The sequence below is a fragment of the Bactrocera tryoni genome, chromosome 4 (assembly GCF_016617805.1).
Source record: "Bactrocera tryoni isolate S06 chromosome 4, CSIRO_BtryS06_freeze2, whole genome shotgun sequence".
Lineage (NCBI taxonomy): Eukaryota > Metazoa > Arthropoda > Insecta > Diptera > Tephritidae > Bactrocera > Bactrocera tryoni.
This window is the reverse complement of record NC_052502.1, coordinates 60057042-60072095: the sequence shown is the minus strand read 5'-3', so window position 1 is coordinate 60072095 and position 15054 is coordinate 60057042. Positions and strand designations below refer to the sequence as shown.

General features: G+C 36.4%; 1 pseudogene; it reads right to left on the bottom strand.

The window, feature by feature from the left end:
• Positions 1-527: 527 nt before the first annotated feature.
• LOC120774633 lies at positions 528-2237 on the bottom strand (annotated as a pseudogene).
• Between the last annotated feature and the right edge of the window lie 12817 nt (positions 2238-15054).

Here is a 15054-nt window from a genome sequence, read left to right as displayed (position 1 = left end):
TCTTCGAATATCTGTTAGTGTTATTATTTTGGTCATCAGTTTGTTACCTATAACATATAAACATGTTAGTAGGAATAAGCAGTAACAAGATTATTTGTTACCCATTTGTTACTTCTAGCAAATTCAATTCTTTTAAATAAAATCCTGTTTTTTTTTTTATTATTTCGCTTTATTTAATAATAAAATCAAAATAATGCAATATTTACTTAAACTAATAAAATGCCTATTATTATTACATTCGGCAGAAAAATAATACAAATTTATTACAAGTTTATTTCAGCATAAAAATTATAATTCTAAAAATTCATATTTGTATCAGTAAAATTAGAAACTTCAACTTACAACTTAGAACTAATATGTGCAACTTAAAACTAATATTTACAACTCAAAACTAATATGTACAACTTAAAACTAATATGTACAACTTAAAACTAATTTATACAACTTAAGACTAATATTTACAACTTAAAACTAATATGTACAACTTAAAACTAATTTATACAACTTAAAACTAATATTTACAACTTAAAACTAATATATGTAAGTAATAATAAGAAAACTTATATTAGTTTTGCCTTAAGTTTATGCTTTTTTGCTTAAAACGTTTGTGGCTTAAGGTCACAAATTTCCGGAGCTCCCCACAGATAGTGTTTTTATCCTTGTCAGGAAATATATCTAAAATGAAACGTTATAAGTTAAGGCATTCAAATATATGTATATCAGTAAAAAAAAAACCTACCAAAAGCTAACCCTACGTACTTTAGCTTTAGTAGGGATTCCTTCTCCTTGCGCCTCTCTAAATTGTAGTGGTACATTAGATCGTCAGAAAACATACCACGCAGTACGCCGTCCACACTGCCTTTTGCGCCCTTTGACTTCAATATTAGCCGTATCTGTAAAAAAAAGGTAAATTATATTACAATCGCATAATATTTAAAAACGAAATATTTACCATAGCATCCGTGCTTTCCTTTTGAAAAAGTTTGTCTTCCACGAAGCGCACGTGCTCTTCCGATGACATGGGCAGTTTCGAAGCGAGCTCCACGTAATGCTCGACCACCAAATCACCGGTGATGCGGCTAATTGAATGGTGCGTTTTTGCCGCTATGACGCGGCATTCGCGCAATAGTTTACTTTGTGCCCACACCTCTGCCTTTTCTGGCATCTAGAAAATAAAGAGAATGGGTTGTCAAAAAAGTCTTGCGGTATTTTTATTAATTGTTTTTTTTTTTTTTTTTTTTGAAATTGAAATGAATTTTTGATGACTCATGCCCAGCTCTTGACCGATGCTATGACTGTTATGCCGGTCTCTTTCGACCAATTCAGCGATTTTATCGCAATTTTCGACGACAGGTCTTCCGGAGCGTGGCGCATCTTCGACCACCTCTACACTAGAACAAAAACGTTAAAACCATCGTTGTGCGGTGGAAATGGAAACTGTATCGAGTCCATAAACTGCACAAATTTTATTGGCGGCTTGAGATGCATTTTTGCCTTTATCGTTGTAGTACGGTAAAATATGCCGTATTTTCTCTTTATTTTTCTCCATGTTTGCGACGCTATAACTCACGAACGACTTAAAAGAAACGACAATCAATTAAATGTTAGCGCGTGAAATGAGCTTTCCAAAAAGATATAGCATGACCCGATGCGACGAATGAAACTAGAACTAGGCGCTTTCAGCGCCAACTAACGAAAATACCGCAAGACTTTTTTGACAACCTATAAATTAGCTTTTGTTTTAATTTGGTAATGTAATACTGCGTTACTTGCTTTGTCTTTTAGGGCCTTTTCAATGGCAGTGAGACGGGTGTCAATGGCATCCAACTTCTGGATTATATCTGAAATACATAAATGTACTTTTATAAAGCAAATGCTAATATGTGACCTGGTCTACGGAAAGGGGGCTTAGGTGTCAAAAAATCAATTTTCACTTTTTAGTTGATTCGGAAGGAAGATGAGTTGAGAACAGCTGTTTCCCAGAAAACTAGTTTTCGCACGTTATCTCCCTTTTCGTAGACCAGGTCACATATATTTACATATTAATACATTATACCTGCATGTCCGCCAGACGAGCGCAAACGAGATTATAAGACATTTTTTAAACACTTTATCTGAAAAAAAATATTATTAGAAAATGCAAAATATTTAGGTTCAATACAACCTCTATGGGGGCTTAACGGTTGTGAGCATTCCAGTTCGGAATCCATTTCTTCCACGAGGTCATCGAAATTCATTCTATGAAAAATCATAAAAAAAGGTGATGAATGAGTGGAACTAAAAAAATTTTATCATCTATAGTTATGGAAAGATACTTTTATTTAATATCTAACCTACTTAAAACTACCTCATTTTCTGAAACTTTACCTACAAGTATGCCTAAATCTGATATATTATTGATGCAATATTTGAGAAGTGTCTTTTTAAAGGAGAATATCTACTTCTTAATTAATTTTATAAAATGAGAAAACATTATAAGAGAAATATTTACTGATTTACTGAGTAATAGTATTTCTGTTTAGGACTCACAATTTATCCTTTTTTTTACTTGCGAAATATCTTATTGAGATCAACATCCAAGTAAAGAAGTTGTGTATTTCAGCACTAAGGACAAGACTATATAAATAGTTTAAAAAAATTAAAATGTAAATATCCTTTTTTTAAAAGACACTCCTCATTTGCTTGAAAAGTTTTATTTTAATTTTAATTTAATTTTTAAAATCTTGCTTCGGAGCAGAAATACGTATATGTACATATATTCGAACTATATTCACTTTTATTCATTATGAAACACTAATGTTGTTTTTATTTTAAACAATTTTAGATATTCTGCGTACGAACAGATATCTTGGACGAACAAATGAACATTTTTAGTTATAGAGGAGGTTCTCCAGTTCAATAATATATATAGATATACTCGCGGGAATATTCGAGATGTTTGCGTTTAAAGCTGAAAATGACCACTATTTGAAGAACGTATTTTTTCGATTTAAAACTAATTTTACACTTATATTTCGCATTTTTCTGTCCACTAGCACTTCACTAATTTGTGTGAATTATTTTAAATATTAAAGTTATTGTTCAATTATATTTATTTAACATAAACTAAAGGATTGCAATATTGATCTGAAAGACCTCCTCTATCCGACCATACCCATTTTATTCCCGAAATCTTGGGACGGTATTCTAAAGTCGACACAATTATAACTGTAACCGCACAATTCGTTTAAATTTAGATTTTACATTTTTTACATTTACACATGTATGTATATATATACATATATATGTACATATGTAGATATAACGCACAAATTACATATTTCACAAAAATGCACAAATTATAACATCTATTTGATACTCTTACTCATACCCTTGTAGAACCCCCAAAGGTGATCTAGTCACTGATGCCCAGAGCATAGTTAAATTATGGAGGGAACACTTCTCCAGTCTGCTGAATGGCAGTGAACGCACAACACCAGGAGAAGAAGAACCCGATTCCCCAATCGATGACGATGGAGCAGACGTTCCATTACCCGACCATGAAGAAGTTCGAATAGCAATTGCCCGCCTCAAGAACAACAAAGCGGCAGGGGCCGACGGACTACCGGCCGAGCTATTCAAACACGGCGGCGAAGAACTAATAGGGAGCATGCATCAGCTTCTTTGTAAAATATGGTCGGACGAGAGCATGCCCAACGATTGGAATTTAAGTGTGCTATGCCCAATCCATAAAAAAGGAGACCCCACAATCTGCGCCAACTACCGTGGGATTAGCCTCCTCAACATCGCATATAAGGTTCTATCGAGCGTATTGTGTGAAAGATTAAAACCCAACGTCGACAAACTGATTGGACCTTATCAGTGTGGCTTCAGACCTGGAAAATTAACAACCGACCAGATATTCACCATGCGCCAAGTCTTGGAAAAGACCCGTGAAAGGAGAATCGACACACACCACCTCTTCGTCGATTTCAAAGCTGCTTTCGACAGCACGAAAAGGAGCTGCTTTTATGCCGCGATGTCTGAATTTGGTATCCCCGCAAAACTAATACGGCTGTGTAAACAGATGTTGAGCAACACGAAAAGCTCCGTCAGGATCGGGAAGGACCTCTCCGAGCCGTTCGATATTAAACGAGGTTTCAAATAAGGCGACTGCCTATCGTGCGACTTCTTCAACCTGCTCCTGGAGAAAATAGTTCAAGCTGCAGAACTAAACAGAGAAGGTACCATCTTCTATAAGAGTGTACAGCTGTTGGCGTATGCCGACGATATTGATATCATCGGCCTCAACACCTGCGCCATTAGTTCTGCTTTCTCGAGGCTGGACAAGGAATTTTCTGTGGTCTAGTAGTGAACGAGGGCAAAACGAAATAACTCCTGTCATCAAACAAACAGTCGTCGCACTCGCGACTTGGCTCTCACGTCACTGTTGACAGTCATAACTTTGAAGTTGTAGATAATTTCGTCTATTTAGGAACCAGCATTAACACCACCAATAATGTCAGCCTGGAAATCCAACGCAGGATTGCTCTTGCCAACAGGTGCTACTTCGGACTGAGTAGGCAATTGAAAAGTAAAGTCCTCTCTCGACGAACAAAAGCTAAACTCTATAAGCCGCTCATAATTCCCGTCCTGCTATATGGTGCAGAGGCTTGGGCGATGACAGCAACCGATGAGTCGACGTTACGAGTTTTCGAGAGAAAAATTCTGCGAAAGATTTATGGTCCTTTGCGCATTGGCCACGGCGAATATCGCATCCGATGGAACGATGAGCTGTCCGAGATATATGACGACATTGACATAGTTCAGCGAATTAAAAGACAGCGGCTACGCTGGCTAGGTCATGTTGTCCGGATGGATGAAAACACTCCAGCTCTGAAAGTATTCTACGCAGTACCCGCCGGGGGAAGCAGAGGAAGAGGAAGACCTCCACTCCGTTGGAAGGACCAAGTGGAGAAGGACCTGGCTTCGCTTGGAATATCCAATTGGCGCCACGTAGCGAAAAGAAGAAACGACTGGCGCGCTGTTGTTAACTCGGCTATAATCGCGTAAGCGGTGTCTACGCCAATTAAGAAGAAGAAGAAGAAGTATTAAAAATTTTAATTACACACACGACATTCAATTCACAATGCTGGCACAATTCCGATTTCTTTGGCGCCGCGATTTGAAGGTACCGTTGGAAAGATGAAGTCCTCCTGATTAAAAAAGATATTCGACCTTAAAGTTCAAAAATTCGCAAAATTCGAACATTTCAAGAAGCTATTTCACCACGTTAAACCTACTTTATTCACATTTTTCTCTTCAAATAAATTAAATTACACTATAATCTTTTAAATAAATCCACATTTTACACTTTTAGCAGGTTTTTTATAAAAAAAATCTTTATTTTAAAAATTACATTTTACACTCGTTTGAACCTCATTTGTTTACCAAAAATTACGAAGAAATGGAGCGCTGCCATGTGATGACAAGGCAATTCGCTGAAATTCCTCTTTTTCGCAAAAATTCCTCTATTCATGCATATGGATATTTTGTTTTTTAAATTTATTAAGCAAATAAGTAATATTATATACATGTATTAGTAATATTATATAATAATATTATATATACATATGTATAAGTAATATTATATGTATAATAATGTTACGTAATAAAGTGTAAGGTTACAGTACAGTACGAAAACTCAAATTTTGTTTCAATATGAGTGCATGATAACCGTAAAATATCGGGTGATTTTTTAAGAGCTTGATAACTTTTTTTTAAAAAAAAAACGCATAAAATTTGCAAAATCTCATCGGTTCTTTATTTGAAACGTTAGATTGGTTCATGACATTTACTTTTTGAAGATAATTTCATTTAAATGTTGACCGCGGCTGCGTCTTAGGTGGTCCATTCGGAAAGTCCAATTTTGGGCAACTTTTTCGAGCATTTCGGCCGGAATAGCCCGAATTTCTTCGGAAATGTTGTCTTCCAAAGCTGGAATAGTTGCTGGCTTATTTCTGTAGACTTTAGACTTGACGTAGCCCCACAAAAAATAGTCTAAAGGCGTTAAATCGCATGATCTCGGTGGCCAACTTACGGGTCCATTTCTTGAGATGAATTGTTCTCCGAAGTTTTCCCTCAAAATGGCCATAGAATCGCGAGCTGTGTGGCATGTAGCGCCATCTTGTTGAAACCACATGTCAACCAAGTTCAGTTCTTCCATTTTTGGCAACAAAAAGTTTGTTAGCATCGAACGATAGCGATCGCCATTCACCGTAACGTTGCGTCCAACAGCATCTTTGAAAAAATACGGTCCAATGATTCCACCAGCGTACAAACCACACCAAACAGTGCATTTTTCGGGATGCATGGGCAGTTGGCCACCAAGATCATGCGATTTAACGCCTTTAGACTATTTTTTGTGGGGCTACGTCAAGTCTAAAGTCTACAGAAATAAGCCAGCAACTATTCCAGCTTTGGAAGACAACATTTCCGAAGAAATTCGGGCTATTCCGGCCGAAATGCTCGAAAAAGTTGCCCAAAATTGGACTTTCCGAATGGACCACCTAAGACGCAGCCGCGGTCAACATTTAAATGAAATTATCTTCAAAAAGTAAATGTCATGAACCAATCTAACGTTTCAAATAAAGAACCGATGAGATTTTGCAAATTTTATGCGTTTTTTTAAAAAAAAAAGTTATCAAGCTCTTAAAAAATCACCCGATATATCCAAAACTTATATTTAAATATAATAATACATATATCGTCACCTAAAATGCAAACCAATGTATCATAAAAAATAAATTGAAATCGCTGACAGATATAATAACCAAAATGTATAAATTTTATAACGAAAACTTAAATTTTGTTTGAATATTGGTTATAAAGTGGTTATATTTTATGGTTATCATGCACTCATATTGAAACAAAATTTGAGTTTTGGATATAAAGTAGTAAATTTTTTTGGTTCTTGTAGCTGTCAGCGATTTCCATTTATTTTTTATGATACATTGGTTTGTATTTTAGGTGACGATATATATATTATTATATTTAAATATAATAATACATATATCGTCACCTCATACACCGTCGAACTGTCATCGTAACCGGTTGCTTTTCGCTCTGTGCTTATTGAGTTTGTTAAAACGGCATAACGGTTTGTTCTGCGTTTATATTACGCTCGTGCTTTGTTTGTGAATTAATTTTTTATCGTTTTATATCTTTTCAATCACTTAATTTCTTAATTTGTTAAACTAAAATTCGCGTTTACTATGGCCCCTGGGGCCACCAAATTAGGGGATAATAGGTTTTCCCTATTATCTCCAATAATGAAAAAGAAAAGAAAAAAACCAAATCCGATCCCGTTAGACCAATTTCCAGAATTACCAGTCTCAAACACGGATGATCCAAAATTTTTGGTCATGCCATCGCTGGACGACAACAAGCCACTTAATTCGTTATCATGCTTCGCTACGTATAAAGGTATTCAAGCAATCAGTAAGGAAGTAAGTAAAGTTACTGAGCTACGTGATGGTAGCCTACTGCTCTTTGTAAATAACAACAAAACAGCTAGCAAATTTCTTTCTGCAAAAATTTTACCTGGCGGAGGTCATATCAATGTCAAGCTTCATAATACTTTGAATACGGTTAAAGGCACCATATACGCCCCATTCCTGAATAACTTATCAGAAGAAGATATTGTTGATGGTCTTAAGGAGCAGGGTGTTTCTGCTGTACATAAGTTTTCACGAATTGCTGACGGCTCCCGTAATCCTACGGGTGTAGTTTTATTAACTTTTGATAAATACAAACTTCCTGAAAGAATTGATGTTGCCTGGAGGAACCTCACTGTCCGTCCGTATTACCCTAATCCTATGCGTTGTAAGCAATGTCAATTAATTGGCCACACAGCAAAATACTGCCGTAATTCACCTTCTTGTGTCTCATGCAACCTCCCTTCCGATCATACCCCACCTACTGAATGTAAGAGAATAATGTGTGCAAATTGCTCGGGCGACCACACGGCATCATCTAATACTTGCCCTAAATATCAACAATCCAAAGAAATATTAAAAATTAAAACTATTTATAAATGTAGTATGCGTGAAGCTGTTACCAAGTATAAAATTCAATTTTCTCATACAACTTCTAATGCAAACTCTTTTGCCTCTATAGCTAAAATTTCTAACAATACTAATCAAATCAATAATGAAACAACACCTAATAACAAATCCAACAATCCTACCAAAACTAATCTAACAACAACTACAGACATCAATTCATCTAAACAATCCCTTCCAACCCATCCTACCTCCTCTTCTGTCACTTCTCCTTCCCCTCTCTTTTCCCCTTTATCCATCTCTGACTCTCCTCTCAATATCCTTTCCTCCTGTCCTATCACACCCTCCCCCACCCTCTCCTGCTCGCAAGATCCTCTTGCATTACCCAATTTTCCTTCTTACAATGAAGACATTTAGTTTAAATAAAATATTCGTAGCTTAACTTTTTTCTTTTATAAGTTTACATATGATATGATTACACTTCTTCAATGGAACATTAACGGTTATGTTAATAATTATATTAACTTAGAGTTACTTATGGGATCGTACAATCCATCTATTATCCTGTTGAATGAAACTCACCTATCTTATAATGCCTCAGCTTTTACCCCTAGGGCTTATGTGGGATATTTTATTAATCTCCCACATAACACCACCAACAAGCAGGGATCTGCCATCCTAGTTAAAAGAAATCTACCTCACGTATTACTTCCCATACCCCTTTCAATTTTTTCTTCTGTAGCTATTGAGATCCTCGCCCCCTATAAAATTTCAATCATCTGTGCTTATTCCCCTCCTGATCAATCATTTTCTACTACTGAATTTTTAAATCTTATTCCTTCCGGTTCAAATCCTTTTATCTTGTGTGGTGACTTCAATGCTTGGAGTCCCCTTTGGGGCTCTGCTTCGGCTAACTCCAAGGGACGTAGCATTGAGGATGCCTTACTAAGATCCAACTGCATTGTTTTAAATGATGGTTCCCCCACCCATTTTTCCACTCACTCTACCTTCACTAATATTGATCTTTCCATATGTTCTGCCTCCCTCTCCTCAAAAATATCCTGGTGTTGTATTGATGATCTCCATGGCAGTGATCATTTTCCCATCCTTTCCAAAATATCTACTTCTCGCCCTCATTCATTTTTTAAGCCCAGGATTCGGTTTAAAACTGATTCGGCTGATTGGGATAGGTTTGAAGAAGCCTGTTTTTCGCATTCACGTTATTTCCCCTTTTCTTCCAATATAAATCAAGAGGCTTCTAGAATCCAAAAAATTATACGTTCTGCTTCTAACTATTCTTTTCCCCTTTCTTCTTCTAAACCAGTCAAGCTTGCTCCTCTTTGGTGGAATAATGAGCTTTCTGCACTAAGAAATCTGAAACAGATCGCATGGCATCAATTTAAACGTTTACGTTCTAGTGCAAACTTAATAGCTTACAAAAAATCCAATGCACTTTTTCGCCATAAAGCTAAGGCTGCTAAGGTTCATTGTTTCCAAGAATTTACGAATAATATCACTTCTTCTTCGGATTCTAGAAAAATCTGGACTGATATGAAAAGACTGGCTGGTTTATCACCTTCTTCTCCTATCACTTATTTAAATACTCCTCGGGGCACTCTACTATATCCCAAAGATATAGCCTTAGAGTTTGCCACCCACTTTTCCAATATTTCTTTGGACTCCAATTTCTCTTCTGATTTTTCCTCTAGTAAACTTTCTTCTCTTTGCTCTCCTTACCTTCCTCCTTCCACCTTATCTCAATCAGCTGAATATTTAGATGCCGATATATCTGAACTTGATTTTAATTTAGCCCTCTCGTCAGTCAAGGGCAAAACTCCTGGCATTGATAAAATCTCTTACCTTATCATCAAGCACCTTCCTCCATTCCTTATATCCCGTCTAGTCAAACTTTACAATAGTATTTTTCTCAGTGGCAACTACCCTGTCCTCTGGAAGACTAGCGCGATTATTCCTATTTTAAAACCTGGTAAACCTCCTGGTGTGGTCAGCAGTTATCGTCCCATTTCCCTTCTTCCTTGCCTTGGTAAATTGATTGAAAAGATTATTGCTACTAGACTCGCCTGGTATGCTCAATCTAATAATCTCATTTCGCACAACCAAGTTGCGTTCAAGAGGGGCAGGGTACGTTGGATGCTCTCCTGCACCTTGATCACTTTATCTCTGATACTCTGTCCCACAAAAATCATGTTTCTATTCTTTCTTTAGATTTCCTAAAAGCATTTGACAGGATTGGGATTCATGTAGTGTTAAGACAGCTTAGTAGGTGGAGAGTGGGTTCTCGTATTTTTAACTTTGTCAAATCTTTCCTATCCAACCGTAAATTAAGTGTTATCATATCCAATGTTTCATCCTCTGTTCTACCATTAGATAATGGTACCCCACAAGGGTCACCGCTCTCGGTGATCCTATTTACTATTGCATTTGATGAAATCAGTACCATTCTATCAGATTTTGTTACTATCCGGCATCAGATTTATGCTGATGATTTAATTTTATTCTCAAAAACTTCAAATTTGACTTCAGTAACAATTACTTTCTCTGAAATTTTATTGCGTCTTTCTCGTTGGTCCTCTACTTCAGGCACATCAATATCTTTTCCTAAATCGAAACTTTTTCATATTTGTAAAAAACATCAATGTACTATCCCAACGCTCACATTTGATAATACAAACATTTTGTGTACAGATAGTATTAAGTTCCTTGGTATTGTATTAGACTCTAAGTATACATTTAAGAAACATTGTCAGTATATAAGAAAAAGACTTTTTGTTAATTTAAATATTATTAAATACCTCTCATGTAAGCGCTCACTCATCGGCTCGGCTTTACTGGTCAACGTCACTAAAGCCCTCATCTCATCTGTAATTAATTATGGCTTGGAAATTTATGGACATCATTCTAAGAATCATCTAAAGATGCTTGCTGCGCCCTATCATTCTTCAGTTCGTTGTTCTCTTCGAGTGTTTCCAACATCGCCAATTAAAAACATACTGACGGACAAGCTGGCCTACCTTCTCTAAAAGATGCAGTGGAAGATAGCTTAAATAAGCTTTATTCAAAACTCATACTCAGCACGAACTTTACTATAAAAAAGGACTTTCAATCATCACTTTGCAGAAAGAGGTCTCCTAAAATACCGTCTTCTATTTTTAAAAGTGCTTTGTTTGCTAAAACCAATGAGTTGCCGCTTAAAATATTGCTGCCTTGCAGTAAATATATTCCACCGTGGAAAGTAAATGAATCTTCTTTCATTAGTGATCTTACTTTTCTTCGCAAATCCATCACTCCAAGCACTGTGTATAAATCTCGATTTTTGGAATTATCTGCGCACTTCAAATCTTTTGGTTGGCAGTTTATATATACTGATGGCTCCAAATCGTCGCATACATCTTTTGCTGTAGTTGATGATAACCAACAAAGAATATCGTATGGTTTATTATTTCCATTTTGTTCAATTTTTACCGCTGAAGCTACGGGTATTCTCAAAGCTGTCCAGTATGCCCAACAAAACCTTGGTAAATTCATCATCTGTACAGATAGTCTATCGTGTTTTCAAGCTTTAAAAAACCGCAGTAACTACAATGACGTCATTATTGGCATTAGATCGCTGTTGTTTTCGTTAGCACATAGACTAAAAATAATGTGGATACCCGGTCACTCTGGAATCATTGGAAATACTTTTGCGGACTCGGTGGCTAAGGAGGTGTGCATCACTCCAACAACTACATCTGCCTTGTTTGTTAAGAGTGATATAAAACGGCTTATTATTCAACAAAGATCCACTAAATTGGCGCTTGATTGGATGAATTACAGACACCACTACTCTAGAATAAATTCAAATCGTATCAAACCATCCTTTCCGTCATCGCTTTCATCTAATTATATCATTCCATATATCAGACTTCGCATTGGCCACTCCATTATCACACACGCTCACATACTAAATGGCACTCAGATCAACCAATGCCCATTTTGTGATTCAGATTTAAATCTATTGCATCTTCTGCAACATTGTCCAGCACTTCAAACTCATAGACTGTCAAACTTCAATAATACTGATCCAATAATTTTATTGATGGATCCCTCAAGCAACAACATTTCGAAAATCTACAACTTTTTGAAAGACAGCGACCTTCTTCGACGCATATAACATAACCAGTCGGCCGATAGCCCATGATGCTAGTGCTGCGTATTTTCTTAAGTTTGTATAATAATTGTATTATTATGTAAGCTTTTATAAAATAAAAATAAAAAAAAAAAAAAATACGAGAATATATAAGGAGAAATGCTTTTAAGAAAATATGCAAAGTAACACAGAGAATCATTCACCGTCGAACTGTCATCGTAACCGGTTGCTTTTCGCTCTGTGCTTATTGAGTTTGTTAAAACGGTATAACGGTTTGTTCTGCGTTTATATTACGCTCGTGCTTTGTTTGTGAATTAATTTTTTATCGTTTTATATCTTTTCAATCACTTAATTTCTTAATTTGTTAAACTAAAATTCGCGTTTACTATGGCCCCTGGGGCCACCAAATTAGGGGATAATAGGTTTTCCCTATTATCTCCAATAATGAAAAAGAAAAGAAAAAAACCAAATCCGATCCCGTTAGACCAATTTCCAGAATTACCAGTCTCAAACACGGATGATCCAAAATTTTTGGTCATGTCATCGCTGGACGACAACAAGCCACTTAATTCGTCATCATGCTTCGCTACGTATAAAGGTATTCAAGCAATCAGTAAGGAAGTAAGTAAAGTTACTGAGCTACGTGATGGTAGCCTACTGCTCTTTGTAAATAACAACAAAACAGCTAGCAAATTTCTTTCTGCAAAAATTTTACCTGGCGGAGGTCATATCAATGTCAAGCTTCATAATACTTTGAATACGGTTAAAGGCACCATATACGCCCCATTCCTGAATAACTTATCAGAAGAAGATATTGTTGATGGTCTTAAGGAGCAGGGTGTTTCTGCTGTACATAAGTTTTCACGAATTGCTGACGGCTCCCGTAATCCTACGGGTGTAGTTTTATTAACTTTTGATAAATACAAACTTCCTGAAAGAATTGATGTTGCCTGGAGGAACCTCACTGTCCGTCCGTATTACCCTAATCCTATGCGTTGTAAGCAATGTCAATTAATTGGCCACACAGCAAAATACTGCCGTAATTCACCTTCTTGTGTCTCATGCAACCTCCCTTCCGATCATACCCCACCTACTGAATGTAAGAGAATAATGTGTGCAAATTGCTCGGGCGACCACCCGGCATCATCTAATACTTGCCCTAAATATCAACAATCCAAAGAAATATTAAAAATTAAAACTATTTATAAATGTAGTATGCGTGAAGCTGTTACCAAGTATAAAATTCAATTTTCTCATACAACTTCTAATGCAAACTCTTTTGCCTCTATAGCTAAAATTTCTAACAATACTAATCAAATCAATAATGAAACAACACCTAATAACAAATCCAACAATCCTACCAAAACTAATCTAACAACAACTACAGACATCAATTCATCTAAACAATCCCTTCCAACCCATCCTACCTCCTCTTCTGTCACTTCTCCTTCCCCTCTCTTTTCCCCTTTATCCATCTCTGACTCTCCTCTCAATATCCTTTCCTCCTGTCCTATCACACCCTCCCCCACCCTCTCCTGCTCGCAAGATCCTCTTGCATTACCCAATTTTCCTTCTTACAATGAAGACATTTAGTTTAAATAAAATATTCGTAGCTTAACTTTTTTCTTTTATAAGTTTACATATGATATGATTACACTTCTTCAATGGAACATTAACGGTTATGTTAATAATTATATTAACTTAGAGTTACTTATGGGATCGTACAATCCATCTATTATCCTGTTGAATGAAACTCACCTATCTTATAATGCCTCAGCTTTTACCCCTAGGGCTTATGTGGGATATTTTATTAATCTCCCACATAACACCACCAACAAGCAGGGAGTTGCCATCCTAGTTAAAAGAAATCTACCTCACGTATTACTTCCCATACCCCTTTCAATTTTTTCTTCTGTAGCTATTGAGATCCTCGCCCCCTATAAAATTTCAATCATCTGTGCTTAATCCCCTCCTGATCAATCATTTTCTACTACTGAATTTTTAAATCTTATTCCTTCCGGTTCAAATCCTTTTATCTTGTGTGGTGACTTCAATGCTTGGAGTCCCCTTTGGGGCTCTGCTTCGGCTAACTCCAAGGGACGTAGCATTGAGGATGCCTTACTAAGATCCAACTGCATTGTTTTAAATGATGGTTCCCCCACCCATTTTTCCACTCACTCTACCTTCACTAATATTGATCTTTCCATATGTTCTGCCTCCCTCTCCTCAAAAATATCCTGGTGTTGTATTGATGATCTCCATGGCAGTGATCATTTTCCCATCCTTTCCAAAATATCTACTTCTCGCCCTCATTCATTTTTTAAGCCCAGGATTCGGTTTAAAACTGATTCGGCTGATTGGGATAGGTTTGAAGAAGCCTGTTTTTCGCATTCACGTTATTTCCCCTTTTCTTCCAATATAAATCAAGAGGCTTCTAGAATCCAAAAAATTATACGTTCTGCTTCTAACTATTCTTTTCCCCTTTCTTCTTCTAAACCAGTCAAGCTTGCTCCTCTTTGGTGGAATAATGAGCTTTCTGCACTAAGAAATCTGAAACAGATCGCATGGCATCAATTTAAACGTTTACGTTCTAGTGCAAACTTAATAGCTTACAAAAAATCCAATGCACTTTTTCGCCATAAAGCTAAGGCTGCTAAGGTTCATTGTTTCCAAGAATTTACGAATAATATCACTTCTTCTTCGGATTCTAGAAAAATCTGGACTGATATGAAAAGACTGGCTGGTTTATCACCTTCTTCTCCTATCACTTATTTAAATACTCCTCGGGGCACTCTACTATATCCCAAAGATATAGCCTTAGAGTTTGCCACCCACTTTTCCAATATTTCTTTGGACTCCAATTTC